This window comes from Tenrec ecaudatus, chromosome 13 (genome assembly GCF_050624435.1).
Source record: "Tenrec ecaudatus isolate mTenEca1 chromosome 13, mTenEca1.hap1, whole genome shotgun sequence".
In the NCBI taxonomy this organism is placed as follows: domain Eukaryota; kingdom Metazoa; phylum Chordata; class Mammalia; order Afrosoricida; family Tenrecidae; genus Tenrec; species Tenrec ecaudatus.
Genome location: NC_134542.1, coordinates 91,887,819 through 91,902,999, shown reverse-complemented (window position 1 = coordinate 91,902,999; position 15,181 = coordinate 91,887,819).

The window sequence follows — 15,181 nt, the reverse complement described above, 5'->3', positions numbered from 1 at the left end:
TATTAAGTGGTGCACCACTTAGGGGGTTGCCTCCAGAGTTAGCACCCTCTAAATCTTAGCACTCAAGAAGCCCCAGGGGCACTGTGGGTTAAGCATTGGACTGCTAACGATAAAGTTGGTAGTTCAAACCCACCAGCCTCCCTGACTGCTGTGAGTTGGAATTGATGCCGGTGGATTTGGTTAAACCCTCGGCCAGAAATCGGGATACTTTTTCCAGATGACAGGTGACAGGCTCGGGATCGCATAATGCTCAGTGAGCTACAGTAAGCAGTCAATTAAGGCTGCAGATTATTCTGGCTGGGTGCCAGACACTGTTTTAAGTGCTTTACATGAATTAATCCATTTAATCTCCCTAATAGGTCCATGAGGTAGACACCATTATCTCCACTTTACAGATGAGGAAACAGGCACAGAGAGGTTAAGTAACTTGCCCGAGGTCTCACAGCTGGGAAGGGGAGGAGTCAGGATTCAAACCCAGGAGTTCGGGTCTAATGTTTGGCTTCTGAACTACTGCCTCTTGGAACAGCTTTTGTCTGTTTGTTTTTTCTTTTCTTTCTTTTTTAAAAATTTTGATTTTATTTATTTATTTATTTTAAGTTGTTTTTATTTTTTTTAAAACAATTTATTAGGGGCTCATACAACTCTTATAACAGTCCATACATATACATACATCAATTGTATAAAGCACATCTGTACATTCTTTGCCCTAATCATTTTCTTTTTTTTCTCTTTTCTTTTTTTACATTTTATTAGGAACTCATACAACTCTTATCACAATCCATACATATACATACATCAATTGTATAAAGCACATCCATACATTCCCTGCCCCAATCATTCTCAAAGCATTTGCTCTCCACTTAAGCCCTTTGCATCAGGTCTTCTTTTTTTTCCCCCTCCCTCCCCGCTCCCCCCTCCCTCATGAGCCCTTGGTAATTTTGTCATATCTTGCCCTATCTGGAGTCTCCCTTCCCCCCCTTCTCTGCCGTCCCTCTCCCAGGGAAGAGGTCACATGTGGATCCTTGTAATCAGTTCCCCCCTTCCAACCCACTCACCCTACACTCTCCCAGCATCGCCCCTCACACCCTTGGTCCTGAAGGTATCATCCACCCTGGATTCCCTGTGCCTCCAGCCCTCATATGTACCAGTGTACAGCCTCTGCTCTATCCAGCCCTGCAAGGTAGAATTCGGATCATGGTAGTTGGGGGAAGGAAGCATCCAGGATCTGGGGGAAAGCTGTGTTCTTCATTGGTACTACCTCGCACCCTAATTAACCCATCTCCTCTCCTAAACCCCTCTATGAGGGGATCTCCATTGGCCGACACTTGGGCCTTGGTTCTCCACTCTGCACTTCCCCCTTCATTCAATATCGTGTGTGTGTGTATACACACACACACACACACATATATATACATATACACACATATATCTTTTTTTTTTTTTTGCATGATGCCTTATACCTGGTCCCTTTGGCACCTCGTGATCACACTGGCCGGTGTGCTTCTTCCCTGTGGGCTTTTTTGCTTCTGAGCTAGATGGCCGCTTGTTCACCTTCAAGCCTTTAAGACCCCAGACACTATCTCTTTTGATAGCCGGGCACCATCGGCTTTCTTCACCACATATGCTTATGCACCCATTTGTCTTCAGCGATCCTATCATGGAGGTGTGCAGTCAGTGATATGATTTTTTGTTCTTTGATGCCTGATAACTGATCCCTTCGGGACCACTCGATCACACAGGCTGGTGTGTTCTTCCATGTGGACTTTGTTGCTTCTGAGCTAGATGGCCGCTTGTTTATCTTCAAGCCTTTAAGACCCCAGTCACTATCTCTTTTGATGCTGGGCACCATCAGCTTTCTTCACCACATTTACTTGTTCACCCACTTTAGCTCCAGCAGTTGTGTCGGGAGAGTGAGCATCATAGAGTTCCAATTTAATAAAAGAATGTATTCATGCATTGAGGGAGTGTTTGAGTAGAGGCCCAAGGTCCTTCCGCCACCTTAATACTTAACCTATAAATATAGACACATAGATCTATTTCCCTATCCTCCTATATATATTTGCATGTACATGTCTTTGTCTAGACCTCCATAAATGCCCTTTGACTCCTAGCTCTTTCCTCCATCTCCCTTGACTTTCCTTCTGCCCTACTACCATGCTTTGTCGCCACCTGGGCTAGAGTATACCTCTTCTCTACGCAACTGATAACCAGGCTCAAAAACTCTATTTGAAAAGAATTTATACAACATTGTAATTTTTTGGTAAATTGTCAAGAATTTATACCATTTCAACTTTTATCTGCTTTCTCCTTTTATAGGAATCTGAGAACTTGTTGTCACTTGAATTCCTTTAAGCAATCAACTGTATCTAGGACAGGATCAGAGTCGTGAGGAAGGGGTGGTGCCTCACAGCAAGGGTGTGATCAGACAGAAATGCGGGCTTACTGGAGGGAGACGGGTGCAGAGGTGGGGTCGTGGGAGAACTCTCCTCTTCCATGTGGGAGGAAGGCCAGATCCCAAGCCTAGCCAACACTCTTCATGCGCACCTACCCCTCACCCATCTGTGGAGGTTTATGCGTTGTTCTGATGCTGCATTAAGACTAGGAAGAACAGCCTGGTGATCTCCTTGCAGGCAGCTAAGGAAAATCTTATAATCCCAAACACTGATCATGGGAATGACACAAGACCAGGTAGAGTTTTGCCCAATGGGCATGGGGTGGCTGACAGGATGGCAGCCGGCTACGGAAAACCAAATCAAATGGACTGCCAGTAGGTCCATTTGGACTCAGAGTGACCCTATAGGACAGGGTAGAACTGCCCCTGTGAGTTTTGACAAGGTAACTCTCTATGGGAGTAGAAAGCCTCATCTTTTTCCCATGAATTGGCTGGTGGTTTTGAACTACTGACTTTGTAGCCACTATGCCACCAGGGTTACGGCCTGCTACAGAGGAGGACTGCATTTCCTAAAGGCAGTTTTTCTTATATTTCAGACACTTAAAGAAATATGGCCCTTCCTTCCACCACAGGTTTTAAAATCATACGTTAGTTTATCATCCCTTTATCTTTTGCATTTTAAAACATACAACCTTAGAATCCGTTGCTTTTAAACCAAAAGCAAAGCAGGACTCTTTTACTCCGTGCCAGCCTGAGTGAACTGACGTGGCAACTGGCCCAGAGAGATGGGCCCAGCCAGCAGCACATGGTCCCTGTCATCTCAGGGGTATTTGTGGAGCCTTGGGGATCCGGATGACCGTAGATGCTGCTGACCTCTCCGCTAGGCGCTTTGCTGGCAGAGCGGTTACACGCTACTAACTGTAAGGTCACCAGATTCAAACCACCAGCGGTTTTGGGGGTGAGAGAGGGCGCTCCCCTCCTCTAAAGCAGCGCAGTGCTGGGACCCACATAGGGTCGCTGTAAGTCAGAGGCCACACGATATTACTGGGTTTGGTTTGATTTGGGGGTGTAGGCATCTTCCTTTTGCCGCTCCCCCTCTCGTTCTCCTCCTTTAGACCCCTTGTGGACAGAGAAAAATGCCCTCGCGAGAAGACGTTCTGGTTTCCACCACATCCTCCCAGAGGCCTCTGGGAACGCTCACTCTGAGCCGATGGCTGGCTCTGGCCTCGAGCCCAGTCCGTGTCCCATATACGGAATCAGAGGCCCCGTCACCACGGCTAATGCGGAAAGCGTATATCCCAACAGAAGCTTAGCAAGTCCCCCAAAGTGAGCTTAGTGACGCCCCGCAAGTCGCTTAGTGGAGCTGGACACGACAGGGCAGCACGCTGGGCTTTTGCCAGCCTCTGGAATAAAGTGTCGACTGCTCTTTCTGCAGACTCCCCGCTGCTGCTGGGCACTCCTGCGTGCCCACTGCACAGGGCGGGCTGGGCTCCCCGCTTCCAGAATTCCCGCGGCTAGTCTGCACCTCCGCTTTGTATGCGCGGCCTCAGCTCACGCAGCAGAGAGAGCAAGGAAAGTCGAGCTGGCTGGAAGGAACATTCTCCAAGGTCACACTGTTGGTGTGGAGCTAGAACTCACGGCTCTCTGCTCAGCCGTCTCCAACGCAGGGGTTGGGAGCCACTAGCACACGCAGCCTACACACAGTTTTCTCTCTGAGCTGTAAATCACTTGTTTTTGTTGTGTTTAGCCCCAGCTCCTGACAACCACACCCCCCTCCACACCCCAGTGCACAGTCGGACAACACGCTACTGGGTCCTGCGCCCATATCCCCAACCCCTCCGATTGGCTGGGGATTGGACCGTTGTGAGTCAGAAGGTTCCCACTGGCTGATTTTCATCAGTTGATTGCCAGGCCTTTCTTCCTCCTCTGTCTTAATGTAGACAGGCCACAGAAACTTGCTCATAGTAACACGCAAGCCTCCTTGGGTAGATGAGTGGTGACTGCGAGGGAGGTGCCTAGGAATCCAGCCTGGGCCTCTGCATGGAACCACTGTGGCCTCCATCAAGAAATAGCTCTGTAGGGAAAAAAAATCACTTTATGATAGTCAGCAAATACATTTGGGGATTCTTGAAGAAATAAAATATAGACCACGAATACTTAGAGCAGAAGAGAAAGATACAAAGAAGAATCTTGGGAATCATCTGGTCTTCTGGGTGAAATTAAATGACTTATGTATGTCCTGCTTTTTGTCTGTGGTGAGGACTCAGCCCCAAGGGCCTTGCTGTACTTAAAGGCTCAACCTGCTGCCCCACCCTATGGATGATAAATGGAAATCTCTCAGATATTCTTAGGACCAGCAGTGCTTGATAGTCTCACTAGCTCACCACCATGGAGTCAGTGCTGACTCATAGCAACCCCCTGTGAGTTTCTGAGACTGAAACTCTTTGTTTGTTTTTTAATTATTTTATTGGGGGATTGTACAACTCTTATCACAATCCATACATCCATACATACATTGTGTCAAGCACATTTGTTGCCATCATGATTTTCAAAACATTTTTTGTTCTACTTGAGCCCTTGGTTTCAGCTTCTCCTTTCCCCCCACCTTCCCTCCCTCAGGAACCCTTGATAATTTATTAATTTTTTTTCATGTCTTACACTGACTGATGTTTTTACAAGAACAGAAAGCTTCATTTTTCTCCCTAGGAATGCCTGGTGGTTTTGAACTGCTGACCTTGGGGTTATCAACCCAATGTGTAACATCACTGGGGCTTGGAAATCCTCCAGGGAGGCGGTTCCACTCTGTTCTATCAGGCTGCTAGGAGTCTGAATCAACTAAATAACAGTGGGCTTGGGTTTTACCTTGTACTTGAGCCCTCTGTGCTAGTGGAAATGATTGGCAACACCCCAAAATATTGAAGCCCTCTCAGAGGCTTCCTGCAAGAAAGGCCTGCCTGGCCATCAACTTTGGGCCAATCAAACCTTGGGAAGCCTGTGGACCACAGTACTACTTTTGACACATATGGGGTCACCATGAATCAGAAATAACTCAATGGCAACTCTGGGTTTTTAAGCTTTTGTATTCTGTGTCATCTCAGTGCTAATGGGAGGTGGTGAACAAGGCAATACAGAAAGCTATAAAAGAGTGAACAACATTTTCTAGCCTAGTTTAGTTCATTCTAGTGCTAGGAAGAAATAATGAGTGACTTGGGTCTACTTTCAACTGGGCGACCAGTGAGACTTCTGTTCTCATTGAAGGATCCAGCCATGGGAGGAGCTAGAGATCCTTTCAAGCAAAAGGAAGAGCAGGTGCAAAGGCCCTGAGCAAGGCGCTTGCTTCGTGTCTTAGTAGTAATCCCATTCCACGGCCATTGATCTGATTTGGACTCCTTGTGACCCTCCAGGACAGAGTATGAAACTCTGTAGACTTTCTGAGGCTGTGCATCGCATTGATGGCAGAAGACGGCCTCATCTTTCTCCTGCAGAGTGGCTGGTGGGTTTAAACCACCAACCTTTTGGTTAGCAGTCCTACTTTAGCCTACTGCGTCATGTTCGGGAGGGTGATAGGGCTTCCTCCAAGTGGAAACAGGACTATGATTTCACACAAAGAAAGTTCTTGATGCTGGCCTTTCAGTTTTTCATGTCCTTGGCTGCTGGCATAGTCGTTATGCATTAGGCCGCTAACCTCAAGGTCACCAGGTCAAAACTACTAGCTGCTGCGTGGGCCAGAGGAGGACAAGGCTTTCTCCCCCTGTCAAGATGTATCGTCCCAGAAATCCAAAGGGCACTTCTACCCTGTCCTATCAGATTGCTTTGAGTTGGCCTCAGTTCTATGACCGTGAGTGGGTAAGTTTGATGAGTAAGCTCCTTTTGCCTTTAGGGGTTTGGAATCATCCAGAAACTTTGTCCTAGACCTGGAAATACAACACCCAAAGCATCTGGCAGTTTCCGGGGCTGGCACATTTGTGAGGAGACGCACGCATCTGTAGGCCACACTTCACTGCTTGCTCACACAAACGCTCTGAAACCTGAGTCCCCAGCGGCAGTGTTTTACATAGCTAAGCAAATTCATCCTGATCCCCAGTCCCGGGAGTGTGAAGAATAATTCAGGGATCATTATGGAAAACAGATTTGCTGTCCAGCCTCAGGGTCAAGCACAGGCCTGAGGGGGCCCATTCTGCTTCTTTATATAGTCCTTTTCTCGGGGAAGTAGATGGTGTTGCTGCCACGGGCCCTGTTGGCAATTCAGCATGCTGGCCTTGTGCGAGAGAAGCAGACCCTCCCAGCATGCTTTGGAAGGTTATTTCAACTGTTTGGTCCCTCAGGCCTTTCTGATTGGTGAATATCAGAAATCCCACAATTATACTCGCCTGCTTGTCTGACCTTGGCAAGCATGGGGAAAATTTCCCTGGCCAGTGAAAGACGATTTCTTGACTCCAGAGCTGATGTTTTGAATGTGCCTGAAACATCACTTGGATAACTTCTGCTACCACAGTGGCCAGCCCCAGCATCAGCTCCCGCCAGGATTGGCCAGGAAGAAGTATTTCCCATTGTGGGCCTCTTCAGCTACACGGGCCCAGCTCAAAGCCCCCCCCCCCTCCCCCGTGCAACGTCTCCCTTGCCTGTTGTTTGTCCCTTGCCTGGGTTAGCTGAGGAGTCTCAGCTGTTCAAACAGCCAAGCTAAACAGTCAGGTGTGTCTGTGGGAGTGTGGGAATGAGGGGCGCTGGTAGGAGGTGTCAATAGTTCTGGCAAAAAGCTCTAGAGTTTTCTTTGTTCCTTTTTCAAAGATTTAATGAGTTCGTGCAGGCTTTTTGAAAATTTAAAGGGCAACACAGATTTACATTGGCAGACTCAAACAACCAACAAATGAACTCACTGCCATTGAGTTGACGCTGACTCATCGTGACCTGAAAGGACAGTGTAGATCTGCCCTCGTGTGTTTCCAGGACTGTGACCGAGCAGGAATGTAGACAGCCTCCTCTTTCTCCCCCAGCACTGCTGCTGGTTTCGAACGTCTGACCTTGAGATCGGCAGCCTAACTCATCACCCACGTCTCAAACAGGGCTCCTTACTACGGTACTCCTAAAACCACACCCAAACCCACTGCCACTGAGTGGATTGTTCACAGTGACTTGGCATAGGACAGTGGTTCTCAACCTGTGGGTCGAGACCCCTTTGGGGGTCGAATGACCCTTTCACAGGGGTCGCCCGATTCATAACACTAGCAAAATGACAGTTATGAAGTAGCAACAAAAATACTTTTTATGTTTGTGGGAATCACCACACCATGTGGCACCTTTATGAAAGGGCCTCAACGTCAGGAAGGTCGCGAACACTGGTTTAGGGTTTCCCAGGCTAGCAATCTTGAGGAGAGCAGATGACTGCCACTCTCCCCCAGGAGTGGCCGATGGGTTTGAACCACAGACCTAGCCTTCAGTTAGCAGTCCTTCCTTGCCCGACTGTGCCACGGGGGGCTCCGTCCGTATCAGATTAGTCCGTCACATTTCAGACGCCCCTTCCGAGCCAAGAGCGTCAGCGATCTTGTCTAATACCCTTGCACATTTTCCATGTTGGAAAAAGGTGCAGTCAGAGAGCATGCCTAAGGCTGTTCAATAAGCACATGAGAGCGACCAAAGCAGAACTTGTGCCTCCCTTACGGTGTCCCACGCCTGTCTGGGTGACATCAGTTTCATTCTGCCCCAGCCACGATCTGACACACACGAAGAAAATCCTAAACCACACAGACCGCACATTCCATGGACTGAAACCAATGCAGACGGGTTGGGCTCATTTGGGGTGGGAGGGACCTGGAGGGGCTCCCGGACACAGCACTTTCCAGTCATCAGCTCCCACTGCAGCCCCACCCGGGACAACCACAGCCCCACCCAGGGACACCTGCCTCCCTACCTGTTACAGAGGGCGCAGCTGCTGGCATAGGACACACCTAGTGAGACATCCCTTGTACCTTTCTCTAGGTTGCCCTGGTTCAATGTGACACGGCTAGCCACACACCACCAGATCTGAACCACCCAACCATAGAGGACCCACTGGTGGAAGTGGGGTCCCAGACTTTCAGAAGTTTGGGGGCCTATGGTGGAGGGATGAAGGGAGGGGCAGAAGTGACTGCTTGGCTTTGACCTCATCAGCACAAAAACTCCAAAACCAAACTCACTGCCATCAAGTCAATGTCGACTCATAGCAACCCTGTAGGATAGAACTGCCCCTGTGAATTTCCAAGACTGGAACTCGCTACAGGATTATCTGCTGAGGTGGCTGTGGCTTCAAACTGCTGACCTTGTGGCTAGCAGGCTCCACCAAGGCTTCTCCTCCTAGATATATACTGGAAGAGTTAGAAGAGGAAATGCCAAGTGGCATGGCATTTCCTAAAGCACACTGGGGATGGATTTCTTTAACGAATCCTGAAATTATCCTGAGCACCTGTCACACAGTGCCGTGTGTGTGTGTGTGTGTGTGTATGTGCAAGTGCACGAGCGCTTGTTAAGGCCAGTTGTTAAATGGGTATTTAACATACCACTCTATGCATTTTATGTAGGCCCTGGTGGTGTAGTGGTTACATGGGGTGCTAACCACAAGGCCAGGAGTTCGAAACCATCAGATGCTCCAAGGGAAGGAGAATGATGGGACATTCTACTCTGGTAAGGGGAGAACTCCCACATAAGTAGTTCTCTCCATTCTATAGGGTCACTGAGGCGGCATCAGCCTGATGGCAGTGATTTTTCTTTATAATTGGTAGAGCCCTCAGTATTACAAGCAGCTCTCATCACAGCTGAGCTCTGAGAGGTGTGGAAAGACCATGGGATTAGCGGAATCAACAAGTTCTGTCCCCAGCTGGTGGACTCTTTATAAATGCTGGACAACAGGAGCAGTTCTGCGTCTAGCTCCGGGCTCCGGGGTCAGCTGCCTACGTGCCCACCAGGCCCAGCAGCCAGGACAGCATTCCATTGCAGCATTCCTCTGAGTTTGCCTTGCTGCGCCTTCAAAAGCTTGTGATTTGCTCGATGGTGCGTAAAGGTTTGCTGCGAAGGTGGACCTTCCACCCGCCATATGTTTCGGTGATGGGGAAGCAGAAGGACAGGTGGCCAGCAGTCAGGGCAGTTGACTCCAGACCATCAGCTGATAAGTTGGAAGTGAGGCTGGAGCTATTCTGGGTTGGACTCTGGAGTCTGGGCAGCACTTTTGGGCTCATCCGGTCTGAATTGCGCATCTGTCCCACGCAGACTTTCTTGAAGGTTTCACGATTCCACAGTGGACAGGCGAGTTTCCTGCCCTCCGGGTCTCATGGTCGGAGGCTATCACTGTTGGAAAGTGTGTTATTTATAGCAGACTGCCAGGTTTAGAAAAGAAGAGGCAGGCACCCGTGAGTGAGGTGAGGATAAGGTAGGGTGGTGGGGGTAGCCTTTTTGAGTAGTTTTACTTCTGAACTAGCTTCCTGCGACCTTGGCCCATCATTTTCAATCCGTTGTTTCTTCATGCAACAGAGAAGGGACTTGGACCCCCTCCCCCCCTCACCCCATTTCCTTCGCGCTGCACCCCAGCTCACACTGTTCTATCCCCCCGAGCTGGACAGGCCGGCACTGGCTTCTCATTGCTTCCCAAGGACCAACCAGCTCAGGTGTCACGGGGCCTCCCTTCCACCCGAAAGGTCCTCTTCCTGCGGAGCCAGAGCCCTGCCTGCTCCCTCCAGGGCGGGGCTCACCTGGCCCGGGCCGGCCCCATCCCGCGCGCCCAGGTGGATCGGGGCGGGGAGAAGCCGCGCCGCGCCCCGCCCCGCGTGGCCACTGCCAACGCCGGTCCCCGGCGGGCACGCTCGAACCCGGAGGCAGGAGCCCGGCGCGGGCGCGGGCGCGGGCGCCGAGCTCTGCGCACGGGAGCGGTGCAGGTGAGCAGGGCCCCCGGGCGCGCAGGCTGGGGGTCGGGCTGGGCAGAGCCAGCGGCCCCAGTGCCCAGGCCCTACGGGGCCGCACAGGCTGCTGCCAGTTGGGCCAGGCGCGGGGCGGCGGGGCCAGTAGCTGCGGGCACCGTGCGGACGGGGCAGCAGGCTGGAGGGAGCGCTGGCAGGGCCCGGGCTGCCGGGGTCCCTCCGCAACGCGTCCGGGGGAGTGACCTCGGCTGGTGCGGGGAGTGGAGGTAGAGGTGCGGGGCGGAACTACTGGGGAGAGCCAGAAGGTGGGGCCGAGGGTCCAGACCCACGGAAGCCCCCAGAGCCCGCTCCCTCCTCTCCAGCGGCGGCGCCTCACGCGGGGCCAGCGCCAGCGCCAGCGTGCGCTGCTCCCCCTGCCTGGTTCTGTACTTTCGGTGTGGAATCACGGACAGACGTACTGGCTAGTTACTTGGGGGCATCCCCAAAGAAGGGTCTCAAAGACTGCTCTTACTCCTGGGGCCTCAGGAGGCTATAGATAGGGGTGGGGGTGGGGGTGGCAGTTGACCAGGACCTGGTCATCAGAGATGAAGTGGGAAAAGTCTCTCCCGGTGCTTAGCTCCGCCCTTCCAGCTGCAAGCTGCCGGCTGTGAGGAGTTACTTCTTGGAGGCAGAGCCCTCAAAGGCTTTGGATGTCGCCATTACAACAGCTGCACGTTCTGTTCTTTGGTGCCCATGAAGCACATAATGCTGTTTGTCAAAGGTTCTTTCCATGTTTTCCCGGTAGGTTACAGCTTTATGCTTAAAATCCCCATGCGTTTCAGAACCGAAGGGTGGCCCAGGAGGCCCAGGCGGCCCAGGCTACCCTCCTTTAGAAACCAGTTGCCATCTAGTGGGGACCTTGGTGGCACAGTGGCTCATGTGCTAACCCAGTAGACAGGGGTTCCCCACAGGGAAACATGTGGCCCCCTGGAATGTATGCCCCCCATCTCCCATCCCCCAGTACAGCCCCGCCCTCCATGGTTCTTCTCTGCCCTATAATGCCCTTATGTGTTGTAATCCATCAGGGCGACCCCAGACTTGCTGGAGTGGGAACTGTGCTCCCCAGGATTTTCAGTGGCTGGTTTTTCTGAAGTGGATTGTCAGACATTCCTTCCTAGGTCTCTTAGGGTGGACTAGACCCTCTAACCCTTTGGTTATCAACCAAGCACATTAACCTTCTGTACCACCCAGGGACTCTTAGCCTCCTTGAGCAGAGAAAAATTGATGGTGATGGTGCAGTATGTGTGCGTGTGAGCGCATGTGTGTGGTTGCATGTGTGCGCATCGCCCCTCTGCCTTGGTTATGGCGAAGACTTCTCCAGGTTGACTTAGTGACACAATTCCAGAGTCCAGGATTGAGAAGTGCCAATGGATAGGGCCTATAGATACAGGGCATCCTCAGCCTGCTCCCACCTGTCTTGTCTGCAGTTGCCAGGATTCTTTACTGTGGGTTTGCGTTGGCCCCTTGAAAATTGCCTTCTGTGGTATGGAAATTGATGGGGCCACATAATGAAGAGGTGGAGGGTGTTTAGCTTCAGGTATAAGTAGATCCGGGAGCTCACATGAAGTCTCCAGGGCTCATTCTCGCTCATATATGTCTTGACTCTTCTTTTTCTCTGGGTAGACAGGTACTTAGCATGGAGGGATAAATCGCCTAGGCAGGTGCTATCAGGCTTATGTGGAGGGAGAGACCAAGAGCCCTCCTCATTTACTGTATATACTCGAGTATAAGCCAACACGAATATCAGCGGAGGCACCTAATTTTACCACAAAAACGGCATCAAAATGTTCTGAAAAGCTCAGCTTATACACAAGTGTATATAGTATGTCCTCCATTTTAATGGGAATTTTTTCAATGGTACTCGGCCCATGCAGGGCCAGGTTATCTCAATGGGCAGAGAGCTGGTTTCCATGGTAGTCATGGGTACATGGCCTTGGTGCTGCCAGTCCCTGATGAAGTAGGGCAGCCTCTGTGATGGACATTCCTACCCAAGTTTCAAGGGTCTGAGGAGGTGCCGTTAGGGCATATCCCTGGCACTGCCTCTGCCATTGCCCACCTACACCTACAGGACCCTCTCGTAGAGAGTAGAAAGTCTGGGTGTCATTTTCAGTCGGTCACTCATCAAGTATTTATCCAAGGTATGGGAGGCATCCTGTGCATGCCATCCTTTCATCCATTGTTTGGCTGTTTGCTTATTCATTCAACTTTTAATGAATGCCCAACATCTGCCAGGGCCTCTGCCAAGGGCTAAAGTACTCACTTTTAAAAAGCTCACAGTCTCGTTGGAGAGGCCGCTGTGCAGAGAACAAGAGTGCTTGGGAGAGCGCTCAGCTGTCTGCAGAGAGAGTGAGGAGGCCCAGCGGTCCCTGCAGTGGAGCTTGCTTGGAGCTTACTAGGGTGGCTCTAGGAGGAGAAGGGGGAGGGGCCTTTCCAGGCCATGTGGCAGGGCATCCTTTAGGGTACTTTTCTGCCCGCAAGTAACATTATTTAGGCTCCTTGACTTTCAGACTATTGAAGTGGGAGGGTTCAACCTGATTGCCGACTTATTTTGATTAAAGAGCCGTTCCTGCTTTCCCGCTCCCCACAGGGTAACTGGAACCCCACCAGCCCTTCACCCAACAATATCCAGAGCAGGAAGGGAGAGAGGGGGCTTGCTTTTATGTCTTTCTTCAGATATGGACGGAGAAACCTTCCCAGAAGCCACCTGTGCCTTGGCCAGATCGGTCACCTGCTTTCCCCTAAGCCACTCCTGAAGCTGTGGGAGGCCTTGTGAGCCTTCTGTGTAGTGACCTTAAAAAAAAAAGGAAAAAAAACACCACATCTCAGCTCTGTCTTAAAGAAAGTGAGGCTGACTGTGAGCTTGTTGGGAAGGTAACCAGCCCTGCCTCCCACGGGTGGTGACAGGTGATGACAGGCAGGGAGGGACAGCACCTGCGGGAAATCCGGACAAGTTCAGTATAATAGAAGTGTAGGGTGTGGCTGCAGGGAGGGAGAGGGGAGCAGCGGCTGACAGAGCAGCAGAGCTGGGGGTCTTCTAGGTCCAAAGTCATCTCTGGTATCTTAATATCATCGAGAAATGTCAGTCTTGGTCCCATTCCTCAAAAAAAGGTAATACTCAAAGCCTAGACCACCCTACCCTTTTTTTTTTTCCTGTTCCAACACCCTTGGGGGATCTGAGTTACCCTCACTCATCACAGTAACCCTGGGGCCAGGGGCGGGGTGGGTGGGGTCAGTGGCAGGCCCCCTGTGTAGTTGAAAAAGCTTCACTGATGGGTCTGCCACGGCTCATCCGTCCCCCCCCCCCCCCCCCCCCCCCCGTCACTCTCCTTGAGCCTTCTCTGGAGCACACTTGCTCTTCACCATGGCTCTGCTTCCGTGTTGTTAACCCATCTCCAGAGCAGAGGGCTTGAGCCTGGTACAGAGCCCTTTTGTGGTGGAAGTTGGGCGAGAAAATGATTTTCCAGAAAGGAAGTGCAAGAAGGGACAGCACGGGTCATTGCTGGGCATCCAGCCACCATCATCTGCTGGCTTTAACTCGTGTAGGCATTTTCATTTGAAGTTTGACTTTTCATTTAAGTGTGATGTGGTGCACCTTCGGTTAGAACAGCCCGACAATCCCAGGGCTGATGGAGAAGAGGGAAGGGGGCACCCTGGGTTAGGGGACACTGCGTTTCTGTGAGCGGTGGTAGAGTAATTGGGAAACAGCTAAAGGTGATGTTTACACAACCATGGACATGGCCAATGGCATTGCATTGTATGCGTAAACACTGTTGAGCTGGCAAGTGTGTTAGGCTGGGCTGTCTAGAGAAACAAACCTGTGCTTTTATGTATGTATCTATATGAAAGATAGAGCAAGAAGTAATTTTATATCAATCAAGAAGGCATCTTAGCCCAGTCCAACTCAAGTCCATGGTCCAAGGTTAGCTGGAGCACTCCTCAGATTCACAGAGCTCCAGGCAGATGACACAGAGAGGTAAAGTGGGCAGCAGGGTGGTCCCAAGGGTGGTGCAGAACCCAGTGGATCCAAGGTCATGGGAACATGGCAGGGTGCCAACAGCTCCCAGCATCAGCGACCCACATGGGGCCACCCCTGGCAGCAGACACAAACCCCAACAAGGGTCCCAGTTATCAAAAAGCCACACTTCCATGAAGACGTCATCAATCATCTGATTGACAGGTTGGATTCCACCCTTCCACTTCACACATGGTCAAGTTGACATAAAATCTAACAGCCACAGCAAGGGTTTTGTGCCATATATATGTATAAGTAATTATATACATAATTATTATTTTTATCGTAATAAGATAAAGAATACAATAAAAGGGAGAGAGGAATAAGACACGGATAGTGGAAGAAAGCGGGAAGCCGAGTTTGTTCTTACTATTAGCAGTACTGCCACCAGCTGGCCAGGATCATCAGCGGTCGAGAGTGATGCCGTGGGGATTGATTCATTCCATAAGTTTTTACTGAGCTCCTACTGTGTGCCAGAGACACTGCTGTGGATGCTGGGATACAAGAGACAAAGTCCTGTTCTCCTGGAGCATCCACACAATGGGGAGTGGACCTTGGCTTGTTTATGCTTAATATGTTAATAGACGGGCGATAAAGAAAAACAAAATAGGTTAAGCAAAGAATGCAAGAGTTGGAAATATGATAGGCATAATGCTAGAGGTCTTCCAGAGAAATGTAGTCTGTGCTGATACCCAACCAAAAACCAAACTCACTGCCATTGAGTCAATTCTGACGCATATCAACTATATAGGGCATTCACAACTGCCCCTGTGAGTTTCCATGGCGATAATTCTTTTCAAGTATGATCTCATCTTTCTCCTGTGCAACTGGGTGGTGGTTTCAAACTGCTGACCT